General features: G+C 42.3%; 1 pseudogene; it reads right to left on the bottom strand.

The window, feature by feature from the left end:
• Positions 1-691: 691 nt before the first annotated feature.
• Positions 692-3,868, bottom strand: LOC123925692 (annotated as a pseudogene).
• Between the last annotated feature and the right edge of the window lie 13,012 nt (positions 3,869-16,880).

The following is a 16,880-nucleotide window of genomic DNA, read 5'->3' as shown; positions in this document are numbered from 1 at the left end:
AGGCTCTGTGCTCAGTATGGAGCCTATTTAAGATTCTCTCATCCCCTTCTGCTCATGGGTTCATGTTCTCTCTCTCTCTCTCTCTCTCGGATAAATAAATAAATGGAAGTCTTGGGGGGAGGGGAAAGGACTCATGAAATATTACTCTCCTGCTATCTCCAAATTGAAAACTGGAAGCTCTTCAAGGACAGGGGCTCAGGTTGTCTCCATCCGAAAGGAGGGTGCAGAAAGGAGCAGGAAGAGAATTCAGCCTTAACAAATCTAATTTTCTCATCTGAGGCTACCCAAGACATCACAGGGAGTCAGAGGGAGAGGGAGCCCCAAGACACAGTATCCCCATTTCCTAGGGTCCAGCTCTTCCAAAGATCCTAAAGCTACCTTTATCCCTAACACACTGGATGCTCTACAAGCATTTACTGATGAAGGAGGCAAGAGATGACTAAGGAATGTCATGGAGGAAGTACAGAAGGATAGGCAAGGCTTCATGAGTCAGACCAGGTCATCTTGAAATCATGCAACTGTCCAAATAAAACAAAGCAAACAAACAAACAAAAACGTTATTTTTATGGTGACGAGTTTTCACAATTGGACAACTTCTTTACTTCATATTACCAAGGAAAACTTCTTTAATATTATGATTTATTTTCTGTTTTTTACTTTTATTTGTATTTATTTTATGCAGAATTTACTCTCAGACCCTAAGTTTTTGTTTCTTCAGTTTCTTCGGGGATATGTTCTTCTTCTTTCTTTTTCTGTGCAACTTCCTCTTCTAGTACAGGAATAATCTGCTCCTTTTCAGGAAGAATCATCTCAGTGTGGCAGGGAGAGCTCCTGTATGGGTTAATCCAACCATGAGCCTTACAAGTTCTGCGCTGCATCCCAGGAGCTTACCTCACAGGAATGAGCTCAATGACCAGAGAATCTACCTCTAAACCTTTAAGTTCGACATCACTCTCTGCATTCTGAAGCATGTGCAGTCAAAATCCAGCAGTCTTTTGGGGCCGTGGATCCTGTGTGCCCGCCCACAGTTTGGTCTGGGCACACCTACCAGCTCCACCATTGTAGTGATGGAATGTCACACATGGCTTCTGCAGAGTGACAAACTCCAGATACTTGGTGGCTTTTCCTATCTGCCACTGATAGGGCCTGGACAGGGTCACATGTGCTCTTAAAGCAAACATGAAGATCTGAACCTCTTGATGGGCATGACTTTGTAGGTTCTCTGAGTCAAGTAAATAGAAAGCCATTTTCAGAGATCACCTCCAGCTGCTTATGGAAAGAAGTGGGTTTTGTTTTTAAGTAGACAGGAGGGGCACCTGGGTGGCTCAGTCAGTTAAGCGTCTGCCTTTGGCTCAGATCATGACCTCAGGGTTGTGAGATCCAGTCCGGCGTTGGGCTCCTTGCTCAGTGGGGGCCTGCTTTTTCTCTCTCTCCCTCTGCTGTTCCTCCTACTTATGCACTCTTTCTCTCAGTCAAAAAAAATAAAATCTTTTTTAAAAAGTAGACAGGAAAGCACGATTTCTGATGTCACTTTGTTACTTCAACTGTTTAACTTTGTCATACTGAAAACAGCATAAAATAGGGAAAAGGGATGAAAATGAAAAGGTAGAAACATTGACCCTCCCAATGTGCCAGGCACTGGGCTTGGTGAGACCCATGAGGTATGACATGAGATCCTCATCATTCCTCACTTTAGAAGTCAGGAAGCAGCAGTTAAGCTGGTTAAGGTCACAGAGCAAGTAATGAAGTAGTTGGACCATGCTCGATCTTTTCAAACTGCTGGCCAATTATCATTTAGACTCACTGCTTCATTTTAGGGATTATATTTTTCTTAAAGATTTTATTTATTTCTTTGACAGAGAGAGAGATCACAAGTAAGCAGAGAGGCAGGCAGAGAAAGTGGGAGAAGCAGGCTCCCTGCTGAGCAGAGAGCCCAATGCGGGGCTCAATCCCAGGACCTTGAGATCATGACCTGAGCTGAAGGCAGAGGCTTAACCCACTGAGCCTCCCAGGAGCCCTTTGGGGGATTATATTGCATGGATTTGGAAAAGATGGCATAAGGCTGCAATTAACATACCACATGTTTACTGTGACATTTTCCTTCATCTGGGCAATTTCTGATCCCCCTTCACATCTAGGCCAAGCCTTAGTCAGAGGTCCACAGTTCAGCGGAGAGCTGCAGTTTTAAAGATTTTATTTATTTATTTGACAAAGAGAGATAGCAAGAGAGGAAAGAAGAAACACAAGCAAGGAGTAGCTGGAGAGGGAGAAGCAGACTGGTCCCACAACCCTGAGATCGTGACCTGAGCTTAAGGCAGACGCTTAATGACTGAGCTACACAGGGGCCCCTGGTCGCAGTTTTAAATCTGATTCCCAAAGCTGTTTCTGCAGAATGCAGTTGTAGAAAACACAAGGGGCAGATGTCAGCTTTAGTGCCACTGCACTGAGACAATATCTGGAAATGTCGCCTGAAAGAGGATTTGTTCTAACTCCTGATGGCTGTCTTGACTCTCTTATCACCTTTGGCTATAGAGGAACCTAGGACCCTCAAATCATTCGGGTCTCCTCTCACAGAGGGCTCTCCACCCAACAGCTGGCTGCTCCATCCGGCCCGTTAGCAAACAGCCCTGACAGAAGGGCCCAGAACCGTATTTTCAGACAACGTGTTATGACTGTGGCCACCATAGGAAGTTACTTAATGTCTTTTTAAAAAAAATCATCACGGAAGTATCCTCACAGCAGGAAACCTGAGAAAGAAGGGTAAATGCCTCCCATGGTGTGTCAGGAGGAAAGTGAATGACAAAATCGCGAATATTTTATTTCCACGTTATTTCCCCGAGCCCCTTGTTGTCCAGACCTCTCCGTCCTTTTAAACCACAGGTAGCTTCTGGCGAAGCTTAAGACAGATGGCAATGTAGAGTTCCTGGCAGCCGAGATAAATGTGCGTAATATCAAGCACCCGCACACAGCTTCAGAGGCTCATGACACCCCAGCTCCTTCCCAAGGCCTCAGGAAGGGTCGCTTGCTAAAATAATTTTCTGGTTAACAAGAAATCTATGCAACATTTCATGCCCGGCTTGTTTCAGAAGCCCCCTCTGAGGGATCCACGCTATGCATTTTAATTTAGGTTCACACGTTTTGTTTTTTAATAGAATGAACTGTGCATAACAACACATTTCGCAATATGAGATGAAAAGCCCGTGACACAGTTCATCCACTGGAAGGTTTTAAATCTAAATCCAGAACAAATAAAGCAAAATAAACACAGCAGGACTCCAACGTTCCTCTTCTAACATTTGGTAATTTGTTTGGGCACGGAAAGAGGGGAGAAGTGGGGCACGGAGGAAGGGGAGGAAGCAGCGAGGCACAGGACTGCTTGCGATCTGCTGCCAAGGAATCCTGATTTTCATCTCAAGTCAAAGGCCTTCCATCGTACATCACAGTAGGTAAGATGCTGCCCTGAATCCCTCTTGGTCATTTTGCCACATTTGCTGGAAATCAATCCTTTTGCAATCAGCTCAGATTTCAAATAACCTTTGAGAGCCTTTTCACCATTGCAGCATGTAAATGGGCATTTCAGATCCACTTGAAAACACAGCAGGAGGGCTAATTTGGAGATAATAGACATTTTCTATTTGTTTGTGTTCGAATCCCCAAGGTTTTATACAGCTGCAGGAATTTGTTGGTTGATCGCAGATTTTCTAATGGAAAGCTCTGTCCAGAACCTGGCAGTGGCCTCCAGGCCCGCACTTAGCCAGGGTCTGATCCAGGAGGAGAAAGTTCTAGAGCATTCACTTGAACTGCCCACAGTCACGTGAAAGTGCAGAGCAGGTCCTTCCAAACATATCTTGAGAAGGCCGTGCTCCATGTCGACATTCCCAGTGTCCATCCTGAAGATCCTGAAGAAGTGGGAAGCACTGAAGATGCTGAGGGGTTCTAGGAAGTGGCCCCCAACCCCTCCGGCTCTCAACCAGTGACACTCAAGGCATCAGCGTCCTCTGGCTGGCTGAGACATTGCTCCCAGGGCTTGGAGGAGTTTGACTAGTGGGTTTGGGCAAATGCCACCTCTTTAGAGAACATTTTGCATTTAGACATGTTAACTCATTATTTCTCCCCATATACGTTAGTCTAAAAGTTAGAGATTGTAAATGAGGCTACAAAGATGCCCTACCTTCTATTTTCTAAATCCTCGTCATCCTTCAAGATCCAGCCCCAGTGAGGTTTCATGAAGTCTTCCCCAACCACGTTCTCACAGTTCACACTGATTTTCCTTGAATGTTAGCTGCAGTATCCTATATTGTTCAGGTTCCTCCCAACCTGTAAAACCTCTGTAAAAACAGAGAATAAATAAGGGAGTCAAATATCAACTTTATTACTGAGTGGTTTTGTTAGGCTCACTCCTAGATTTACTTAGGCAGACTTGCTCCCAATATTAGGCAGCCCTGGACAGGTCAAGCAATAGCTAAGTGCCCAGGAGAAACATACACCTTGGAAGAGAAGCAGCGAGGAGAGCCCATGCCCTATGTGGACAAGCTTGCCCCCAAGAGGAGAAGGATGGAACTGCCTGGAGCATGTTTCACCAATCACATGGGTCCCTCCTCCCCTCCATAGGGGTAGAGGTAATAAAAGGGAGACAAAAATCTGGTGTGTGTTCAGGAAAATTCCTCCTCGAAGACCAGAGACAAGAAAAATTTCTTCACCTCGGGCACAGAGTTTTGTGTCAAGTTTCTCCACACGTTAGCTCTGTCCCTTTATCTGGATTTTTAAGCTTCTTCGGGATAAAAGCCATGTTCTACACATCTTATATCCCTCACAGAAGCAAACACAATGCTACATAAATAATGACTATTTAATAAAGATCTGTCTTTAAGAGGATTGATAAGAGCAAGGATTGTACAAAGTTAACTGTTCGCATTTGAGAATAACAACTAAACTGCAGAAATTCAAGTCTGTTTCATCAATGGTTTGACCAGTTTGGACCTGGGTCCTGAGTCAAATCCTCATATCCAAAAAACCTTACCTAAAACCACACAACCTTATTATTCTCTATCGTTAAGCCACTGCCTTCGGCTCAGGTCATGATCTCAGGGTCCTGGGATCGAGTCCCGCATCGGGCTCTCTGCTCAGCAGGGAGCCTGCTTCCCTCTCTCTCTCTCTGCCTGTCTCTCTGTCTACTTGTGATCTCTCTCTGTCAAATAAATAAATAAAATCTTTAAAAAAAAAAAACAAAAAAAAAAAACCACCTCTATTTCATTATGCAGAACACATGAACACCCAAAGACCTTGAGTATAATTTGGCATAAGCTCATTCTTCACCCACTCAGAGCCTAAATATCTATTTCCCTTTAATAAAACATCTATAGAAAAAAATTGCAACACTTGGTTGTAAAAAGAAGAGAAATATGTATCAGATTGTAAGAAATAGTGCTGGGAACTACCACTAACAGTGCAGACCCCAGCAGCATACCCTCCAATTTGGTTGATGAAAATCTTGCAGTTACACCATAAGCAGAAAGAAGAAAATCTATACTCTGAAGAGATGCTCTACCAGCACACCAAGCAAACTGTGGGTGTAAAATTTCTGAGTGTTTACACACCATCTGCCTGGATATGAAAAATGCAGTTACAGGCATTTTGTGGAAGCATAGCAAAGGAAAGAAGTTCGAAACTGAAATGTCCTGAAAGTCAAGTTCTAAAAGTTCCCCCAAGTGAGAGTTGATAAGATGTTACCTTCTTTTCACCCAAACAGATTGCGAGGGCATTAATGAAGCTGTTGTGTATATACTGGTCAGTGTCCTCTCCCTGGAAGAGGTCTTTTTTTTGTTTTTGTTTTTAAGATTTTATTTATGTATTTATTTGACAGAGAGAGAGAGAGATCACAAGTAGGCAGAGAGGCAGGCAGAGAGAGAGGAGGAAGCAGGCTCCCCACTGAGCAGAGAGCCCAATGCGGGGTTTGATCCCAGGACCCTGAGATCACAACCTGAGCCCAAGGCAGAGGCCCAACCCACTGAGCCACCCAGGCGCCCCAGAAGAGGTCATTTTTAAGTATCCCTAGAAGAAAAAAAAATGCAGCCTGGAGACAAAGGCATGCATTGATCCATATGTAACCAAGAAACTACTTTCTATGAAGGAAAGTCTGCACTCTTAACCCTCAGCAACCAGAGACAATTGATAGAAACACTCTGTAACACTTTATATCAATGATGTTGGTGAGTTCTGTCACCTCTAGAGGTGCTTCTGAGGAACACACTGGGAAAGTGACTCCAGGCTCAGCACAGAGTCTGCCTGAACTTCTCTCTCCCTCTCCCTCTGTCTCTCCCACCCCCGCTCACACACACACTCTGTCTCTGTCTAAAATAAATAAATATTTTTTTAGTGAAATAAGTCAATCGGAGAAAGACAACTATCATATGATCTCCCTGATATGAGGACATGGAGAAGCAACATGGGGGGTTAGGGGGATAGGAGAAGAATAAATGAAACAAGATGGGATTGGGAGGGAGACAAACCATAAGTGACTCTTAACCTCACAAAACAAACTGGGGGTTGCTGGGGGGAGGTGGGGTTGGGAGAGGGGGAGGGGGTTATGGACATTGGGGAGGGTATGTGCTATCGTGAGTGCTGTGAAGTGTGTAAACCTGGCGATTCATAGACCTGTACCCCTGGGGATAAAAATACATTATATGTTTATAAAAAAAAAAAATTGGAAGGGGAGGCGAACCATAAGAGACTATGGACTCTGAAAAACAACCTGAGGGTTTTGAAGGGGCGGGGGTGGGAGGTTGGGGGAACAGGTGGTGGGTAATGGGGAGGGCACATTTTGCATGGAGCACTGGGTGTTGTGCAAAAACAATGAATACTGTTACGCTGAAAAAATAAATTAAAAAAAATAATAAGCCCTTAAAATCAGGTAGAAATAAAATTGATGAATTCAAAAAAAATAAATAAATAATAATAATAAATAAATAAATTAAATAAATTAAAAATTAAAAAATTAAAAAATGAAACTACCAAGTGCTCCCTAACAAGCCAGCCTTAAGTGGTGAAGTAGAAATCGTGGAAATACTGTCATGAACTGGCTCCAAGCAAAGTCACCAAAACCGAACCAAAACTCCCCAGCTGCTCTCTAAACCATTAACAAAAAACAAACAAACAAACAAAAACCTGTTCGTTTGACTTAATGGATTCATGTAGTTCTTTCATTTAATAGACACTTACGTAGTCCTCATTATGTGTGAAACAGAGTTTCCGGGGTGTTACTCCTCTTGTCAAGCCTATTAAGTGATCCTCTCATGGTCTCCATTTTATAGTTGAGGGTATTTGGCACAGAGCGACTAAGTAACTTGCCTAACATCACACAACTCATCAGTGAATCAAGTGCAGATGCTTCAGACTTGAATCCAGCCGCTCTCCCTATGTGTGATAAATGGAGTAACCCTCCTTGATCCTGATCATCATGGACAGGCCCTAGTTACTTCTCATGGCAACTGCTAATGTAAAATGTGTGCATACATATGGTCAAGAAGGGATTATACACACAATATAACATTCATGTTTATGCTGTGAACATATGAAGCATATTAGAATATATTACAGTCCATTCTCCACGTAACTTAAACATAAAAGCGGAAGATAATAGTTCTCAAACTGGCAAGAATCAGAATACTCCAGAAGACTTGATAAAACTCAAACAGCTGGGGGCGTCTGGGTGGCTCAGTGGGTTAAAGCCTCTGCCTTCGGCTCTGGTCATGGTCCCAGGGTCCTGGGATCAAGCCCCGCATCGGGCTCTCTGCTCTGCAGGGAGCCTGCTTCCTCCTCTCTCTCTGCCTGCCTCTCTGCCTAGCCGTGATTTCTCTCTGTCAAATAAATATTAAAAAAAAAAAAAAAAAAAAAAACTCAAACAGCTGGACCCCTGCTCCCAGAGTTTCTGACCGGACAGGTCCTGAGGATTTGTTTCAAACACCCTGCCAGGTGCTGCTCTCGCTGCCACAGGGAAGCTGTGCTGGTCCTGCCAGGACTGTCATAACGGAACACCCATGACCGGGTGGTGTAAACCACAGGTATTCCTTTTTCTCATAGCTCTGGAGGCTGGAAGTTCAAGGTCAAGATGGCAGGTTTAGCTTCTACTGAGGACTTTCTCTTCAGCAGGCAGACGGCCACCTTCTTGCTATGTCTTCACAAGCCTTTCCTCTCTGTGTGTGCATCCCTGGTGTCTCTCCCCCTTCTTATAAGGACACCAGTCATATTGTATTAGAGCCACACCAGGGGCCTAAGTTTAACTCAGTCATCTCTTTGAAGGGCCTTTCTCCAAATGCAGTCACATGGATTAGGGTCTACCCATACGATCTCATGTCATCTTACCTCTTTAAAAGCCCGTCTCCAAATACAGTTACGTTTCGAGGGACTAGCAGTCGGGACTTCAACATAGGAATTTGGAGAGTACACAGTTCAGCCCAGAACACCGCCATACTTTGAGAACCACGGTCTAGAGAATGTAACAAGCACAGGTAAAGGGCACAGACTGGCCGGGAACCCCATGAGGACAGTCCTCCCTGTGTGCCAACGAATTAAATGTGTTCATTTGAATCTGTTTTTATTGGTGAACATCACTTCTGCCTCTCACTCCTAGCCCACTCACTACTGTTCTGACCAGAGCATAATAATTGACAATAATCCTTTTCTCTATTCTTTTTCTGAAATTTGGGACTCACATCCATAAAGCCAAGAAAACAGAAGTCTGCATGAATTGACTCATGAAATCCAAGAATCAAGCCATTGTAGGTAAAAATAAGACCGCTCCCTAAAAGCTAAGCTATAGCTGTAAATTACAAAAACAGATCAAAGTAGACATATGGAGAGTCAACTTAAAGAGAAAAACGGTTCCCTATCTTTTTTTTTAAAGATTTTATTTATTTATTGGACAGACAGAGATCACAAGTAGGCAGAGAGGCAGGCAGAGAGAGAGGAGGAAGCAGGCTCCCTGCTGAGCAGAGAGCCCGATGTGGGGCTCGATCCCAGGACCCTGAGATCATGACCTGAGCCGAAGGCAGAGGCCCAAACCACGGAGCCACCCAGGCGCCCCAAACAGTTCCCTATCTTAATTCTTTTGGGCTGCTATCACAAAAGTGCCACAAGTTGGGTATCTTGTAAACAACAGCAATTTCTTTCTCACAGTTCTGGAGGTTGGGAAGTCTAAAATCAAGGTGCCAACAGATTCAATGTCTGGTAAGGGCTTGCTTCTTCATAGACAGTTGTTGGCCTCTGTGACGTCACATGGGGACAAAAGATCTCTCTGGAGCCTCTCCTATAAAGGCACTAAGCCCGCTCGTGAGGACTCCACCTTTGAATTTGGAGAGGACTCAAACATTCAGACCATAGCGTTCCCAGACCTATAAATCTTGATTTTCGTCAGACTGAAGCTGTTTAGACACTTAAACACAGTGAGTCTGAAAGAAGATAAATCAGTCTTAGACACATAGAGGAAGAGGGAACTCCTAGCAGCTAAAAGTGGTGGGTTCATTTGGGCAGCATCCAGGCACCAGTGAGGTACCTCAAGTTGGAGGTCAGTCCAACCTGAATCCCAGTGCACCTGACGTGCGGTCTCTATTCTGGAAACAGAGGCACTGGGGCCAACAGAGCTGATGACATGAAATGGTTGAGTCATATTAAGTCTCCTAGCCTTGCTTCCGTGGTCACCAAGCAGCCTTCTGATAATTTGGTTTCTCTTGCAGGTAACGTGTCTCCAGGGACAGCATGCCTATTCAGGCCAACCAGGAATTTCTGGTCCCATATGACAATTATTTTTCTTCTTCTAAACTATTAAGCTGGCATTCTAACTTTATACATCAGACTGTTGAGAACTTTTTTCATGTAAGTCCAATGAGCTCAGAAATACCAACAAGATCTGTTTCTGAATTTGGAGCCCAAAGAGCCCTGATCTCCCCAGATATATGCCATCTTGTGAAGACCCCTAGTTACCAAGCACCCAGTTATGCAGCACCCTAATGAATGACCCTGACAAGATAACTAACACACTTGGTGACTGAGCAATAGGATCGCACTTAAAGGACAAGTAAAACATAGAGCAAGAACGACAGACTTCTGAATCAAACAAACCGGTGTTTAAACCCTGGCTCTACAGCTTGCTAGCTTTGTTACTTAACCTCTGATTCACAATGTTCTCACTTACAAAATGGAGGAAACACCTATGTTATAACTCAGCAGTTCTGAAAGTCTAGACCCTGGATGTCTTAGTTCGGGCTGCCGAAACAGAATACATAGACTGGGTAGCTTATAAACAACAAAAATTTACTTCTCACTGTTCTTGAGGCTGGGAAGTCCAAGATCAGTGGCCACAGTCTCTAGTGAAGACCTGCTTCCCAGTAGTCCTTCCATTATGTCCTCCCATGGTGGGAGGATAAGAGAGCTCTCTGGGGTCTCTTTTAGAAGGGCTAATCCCATTCATGAAGGTTTTGTTCTCAAGACCTAATTACCTTTCTGGGGCACCTGTGTGGCTCAGTGGGTTAAAGCCTCTGCCTTCGGCTCAGGTCATGATCTCAGGATCCTGGGATGGAGCCCTGCATCGGGCTCTCTGCTCAACGGGGAGCCTGCTTCCCTCTCTCTCTCTCTGCCTGCCTCTCTGCCTGCTTGTGATCTCTGTCAAATAAATAAACAAAAATCTTAAAAAAAAAAAAAAGACCAATTACCTTTCAAAGGCCCCCACCCCCTAATACAATCACCTTGGGGTTTAGGATTTCAACGTATGAATTTTAGGAGGCCCCAAACATTCAGTCCTATAGCACGGGACAAGAGGCAACAACATCTCTAAGGAACCTATTACAAATGGAAGCTCTTGAACTCGACCCCAGACCTATAGAATCAGAAACTCTGAAGGTGAAGGCCAGAAATCTATATTCCACAAGCCCTCCAAAGGATTCTGATGCTCACTAAAGCTTGAGAAGCACTGAGATGGGTGTTGTGAAGATTAGAAATCATGTGTATGGGGGTGCCTGGGTGGGTCAGTCAGTTAAGCATCAGATTCTTAATCTCAGCTCAGGTCTTGATATCAGAGTTGTGAGTTTGAGCCCTGTGTTGGGCTCTATGCTGGGCGTGGAGCCTGCTTATAAACAAACAAACAAACAAATAGAAATCAGGTATACAAAGTGTCCAGCACAGTGACTGGCACAAAAGCAAATACTCTAGACATTTTGGCAGCTTTTATTATTACTTCAGAGAATTTGGAGATTGAAGGATTCTCCCATGATCTCATCACCTTAGTAACAATTTCATTTCTTACTTGGCCAAGAACATGTTTTTTAAACATGTCAGGGCACCTGGGTGGCTCAGTAGGTTAACCGTCTTCCTTCAGCTCAGGTCATGATCTCAGGGTCCTGGGATCGAGCCCCCACATCGGGCTCCCTGCTCAGAGGGAGCCTGCTTCTCCCTCGCCCTCTGGTCCGCACCCCAACTAGTGCATGCTCTCTCTCTCTCTCTCAAATAAACAACATCTTTAAAGATAAATAAATAAGCATACATGTTGTCCGGTTACTTGTATTTGTTCAATTTTTGTTGATTTTTCCTTTACTTAGCAGCATACTTTTTTATAATTTTCAAATGTCAATGGCTGCCCAGTTTTCCATCAAGTAGACACGTCATAATTTATGTAATTATTTCCTTAATTTTGGCCAGTTATGCTACTTCTAGTTTTTCAAGAGACATTTTTGGCACACAACTTATTCCTCTCCTTGGAATATTTCAAATTCTGATATCAAGTGATAGAGAATGAATTTTTGTTAACATTCTAGAAACACACCGTTATGCCAGGGTTTTCACTAGACTGTCCCTGACTAGAAAGGTATTTCTTAGAATTTTATTAGGCATAAACACAGTTATTATGATTAGAAAACTTTTAAATTACTACCACGTTTGAGTATTTGTATTTGCTACAGTGTGATGTAACTGTAAACTGTTACTTGAGTAGTTCACAGAAATTCACTGTAAATCCATAGAAATGGATCTTTTGTAAATTGGAAAAGCTGCAATTCAGAATTGGTTGAAAACTTATGGATTTCTTCATCCTTTTGTGTGGAGAATATAAATTAAACAAAACTGAAAATAGATTCCATTTACAGTCTTGTATTTAAATTTTTAAGTACCTCATGAATTTTGCTTTTGATATAGTTCTAAATCCTACCTTGCATTAAATGGATGTTTGCAACATATGAACAAGATGGAAAACAGTATAATATTAATGTTAATATTATCAGTAAAGACAACTGTGTATTTTGAACAAAAAAATAAAAGCACAGTATTTAGCTCTGATATAATAAATTTAAACATATAATGGATGCAGATATCCATACGTGCTCCTGAATTACTATACTAAGACTATACGTGAGCTGAAATATTAGTATTTTTGTTGTTGCTGTCATTATCATTATCAGTAAGAAAGATACTGTTTTTGAGTGGTTTGCTGTACTTGTAATAGGACAAATACTTATTCCCAATTGTTTTGCTAAGGTTTTGGAATTGTATGTTTAGTTAACCCTTATGAGAAGGAAAAGTCTTGAATTCTTCATTTTTATTAAAATTAGAAATTCAACTTTCAGGACAAGAATTAGGATTTGATTCCAAACTATAAGCAATAACAGAAAATATTAGAAGTCAATAAAATAAAAAGATATATTATGAGATCTAATGAGAAACTTCAACAAGGTTTCTGAAAACAAAATCAATTTATAAAAATCAATATTCCTTTATTCTAGTCATAGTCAAATAGAAAATAATACACTCTTCCCAAGAAAGTGTTTGGGAATTATCAACCTAAAGAGAACATATAAGACTTTGACGTAAAATATTGTAAGTTACTCATTGTAGGAGATAAAAAATGGGTATGAGTTAACTGGGGAGCTCAACCATGTTCACGGATATAGTAACCACATAGTAAAGACACCAGTTTCCCCAAAATAACTTCCAGACTTTGGGGTTAGTATAACCCCAAACAAAATTTCTGGTTTGTGGAGCATGGTAAATTCATTCCAAAATGTATATGGCAGAATAAAATAACAGAGATAACCAAGCTAATTTCGAAAAGCAGCAAGAAGGGAGGACTCACTCGACCAGACATTAACACATATCACAAAGCCTTGGTATTCACAGTAACTTCACGCAGAGGAAGAAATATGTAGATAAACTGAATAGAACATACACAGGATGGAGATAGCAACAGGCACGTGCAGGCACACACCACACACACAAAGAAGTGCCTGATTTGTGATAAAGACGGGTACCACCAAACACAGATTATTCAGTTAATGTCGTTGTGAGAACCTGTCAATACCTCAACTGTTTTTACCCTGTACAAGTCCCCACCGTCCTTCCCCTTGAGTCCTGTAAAAGCCTTCTAGCTGGGCTTCCTGCTTTTTCTTTTGCTCTTCCTCTGTCTCGCTAACAGTGAATCCTGTTGAAACATGGTCAAATCCTTCTACTTTTTACTTTTCCCAACTTCATTAAGATAACATTGACATGTGACATCGTGTAAGTTTAAGGTGTACAGTAGTGACTTGAAGCACTCATATACTGCAACATGATTACCACCTTAGACTTCATGGTTTGTGTTTTTAAAACACCAGCCTACATGAAGACACACCAAAAATTTTTTCTGGACCAATAGTTAGGCAGAGAATAATAATTGATAATTATTGCACACTTTTTATTATTAGGCACTCTTTGATTTATACATATGAACTCATTCTTCAAAACAAACTTATGAAATTGATGTTCTAAGTCCCCCTGTGTTAAAAAGGCTCAGAGACAGGGGCACCTGGATGGCTCAGTGGATTAAGCTTCTGACTCTTGGTTTCAGCTCAGGTGGTGTCATGGGTTGTGAGACTGAGCTCACCCTGTGAGGGTCCACACTCAGCAGGGAGTCTCCTTAAAAGATTCTCTCCCTTTGCCCCTCCCCCATACGCATATGCACCCCCCCCTCTCTCTTTCAAATAAATAAATAAATCTCTTTAAAAATTAAAAATAAAGAGACGCAGAGGTAAAATGACTGACCAAAGGTCACAAGTTACTTAACCTCTCTGTGTAGAAGAGTCAGGAATCAAATCCCGGAATTCCGGCTCCAGAATGTTTGGACAAGGTTTTCAGTACCAAAAGATTTGTTTACTAGACTTTTAGGTCTTTACTAGACTTTTAGATCTTCCACTGGTTTTAATTAATTAGAAAATTATTTAATTAGAAAATTAAGTCATGATGTTCATAATCGATTATACAGCAATTTTATGGTAGGAGGGGATTTTTACAAACTGTACTACAAAAATCCAACCTGTGCCCTGAATCTGTCCCAGCTTTCTGATGTCTGCCTTGTTTCTTTACATTATTCTCTTCTGCAGTCTTTTCCGGAAACCTCTCCTTGGTTCCTTGGTTCCTTCCTCTTCCCCATGAGAGGTCAAATTGCTGAGCAGGCCTGCACATTCCAAGACCGTCCCAGCACCTGTCTGGGAGGTGGCAGCACAGGTCTGGAAGTAGGATGACACATCGCTTTGGTTCACTAGAGAATGGACTGGAAGGGCAGGGTAGTGCAGGCGATCAAGCTACCGTGGGTTGAGGGGATTCAGTGTGCGGGACGCAGTTCGCAATTAGCTGGCAGTAACCCAAAAGCCACTAAAAATCCTTAAAGCAAGAAGAATAAAGATGCAAAGTGCAAGGTGGATTGCAGTGTGTGTGTGTGTGTGTGTGTGTGTGTGTGTGAGCAAGACAGACAGACAGACAGAGAAAGACAGAGACAGAGAGACAGAGAACACTTAATGCGTTAACATTCTCCTGTGTTGAACAAACTACGCATTTAGATAGGCTCTGCCTGAAGCATTATCTAAATTATCCAGGAAGTCAGGGAAATTAACCCAGCCTTCAAAACAAATATTGACCTGTGTGGCCATGACTTAAGGAAAAGACGTAAACTCTGAACATGAAAAACTGAACACATCCTTCGCATTTTAGGTTGAGGTTTGGGGGAGTTTGGTAGGCAGGAAGGGAACTGATGATATATTTGCTATGGACAGACATTATTTCTTTTTCCGGTTTTGTTGAGATAGAATTGACCTATAAGACTGTTTAAGGAGTACAGCATAATATGATCTATGTATACGTCACAAAATGATTGCTACAATAAGTTAACATCCATCACCTCACATAGTTATTTTTCCTGGTGACAAGAACTTTAAAAATCTACTCTCTTTGCAACCTTCAAATATATGCTACGTGATCATTAACTATAGTTACCACGCGGTACATTACATCCCTAGAACTTATTTACCTTATAACTAGAAGTTTATGCCTTTTGATCACCTTCATCCATTTCCCCCATGTCCCATGACAACTGACATTGTTTCATTTGAAATTTAACAAGGTTGTATCAAGAACCTTCTAGAATTATAATAGATAATATTAATTCAATGTTTAATACATCCGCCAAATACTATCTACTTGACCTACATTATCTCATTACTAATACAATCCTGTGGAAAAAGGAATCACTATCCTCATTTTATAGCTGGGGAAGCTGAGGCTCAGAGTGTTTAAGACACTTGCTCATGCTAGTAAAGAGAGAGAGACAAGGATTTGAACTTAAGTGCAACTCCAAGCCTGGGTCTTTTTAAAAATACAAATTTATTTTAGCAAGGACAGATTTGCTCATCTGAAAAAACAAGGTATACAAGATAATAGAGTAATCAAGGATAACAGAGTGAACACCTATGCCCCACTACGCAGCTTAATAAAACATTACAAATATAGTTAAAGGTCCCATGTTCATTCCACTCCTTCCCTGCCAGAGGTGACCATACATCTGAATTTGGTGTTCATCATTCATAATGATTCCTTTACATTTTTACTACCTACCGTGGTGCACTTGAGCAATATGTGACATTGTTTTGCATGCTTCCGTAAACTTTAATAAACGGCATACTGTAATTATCCTTTTATAATTCATTGTGGTGAGTGTGTGAAATGAAATGCACCATATAGATGAGCTTAGCTCTAGTTTATGTTCTCTGCTATATAATATTCCACTTCATGACTTCATCATGGTCTTTTGTTGACAGGCATTTAATTCACCTTTGACTTTTTATTATTACAAATAATGTTGCAGTGAACATATTTTCACCTTGATGTTTTACAAGGATTTGTCCAGAGTATATAACAGGAAGTAGAAGTGCGTGGTCACAGCAAACATGCACCTTCAAACTCACCAGCTGGCATAGGGTCGCTGCGGGTGGCTGGTCTGATGGTCACTGCCATCAGCAGGGCATGGCGGGACCTGTGTCCACATCTTTGCCAGCACTTGGGTTTCATCAGAGTGTTTAATTTCTGTCAACCTAGGAATGAAAGATTCCTTTCATTCCTTTAGTACTATGGAGCCTAGGCACGTGGTGGGGACGACAGGCAGGGACTAACAGCACCCACTGCGCAGGGCAAGTGCCGTAGAAGCCCACAAGGAGAGCGGAGGCAATGGACAAGGGAAGGTGTTCTCGGGAAGACAACCCTTATACTAATGGCTTGAAAATTCATAGCAGCCAAGTCTGCGGGGCAAAGTGCAGTCTAAAGTGAGGAAAGAGCATCTGCAAAGCCATGGAGGAAAAAAGAAACTGCTATGTCCAAGAATGTAACAACTAGCTCTAATTGGCTGGAACAGAGGCTACTCAAAGCAGACAAGTGACTAAGAAGGAGAAGGGGCAGCCAGACCTCGAAGGTTTTGTATTCTGTGCTAAGGAAGTGCACTTCCGGGAGTCACAGGGGGTCATCTGAGGGGTGTGAGCAGCCGGTGTCAGGATCACATTGGCACTCTGGGGTGCAGAGACGCGGGAGGAGGGAAGGGC

The sequence above is a fragment of the Meles meles genome, chromosome 15 (assembly GCF_922984935.1).
Source record: "Meles meles chromosome 15, mMelMel3.1 paternal haplotype, whole genome shotgun sequence".
NCBI classification, from domain to species: Eukaryota; Metazoa; Chordata; class Mammalia; order Carnivora; family Mustelidae; genus Meles; species Meles meles.
Note: the sequence above shows the minus strand (reverse complement) of the source record. Positions and strands in the feature narration are given on the sequence as shown.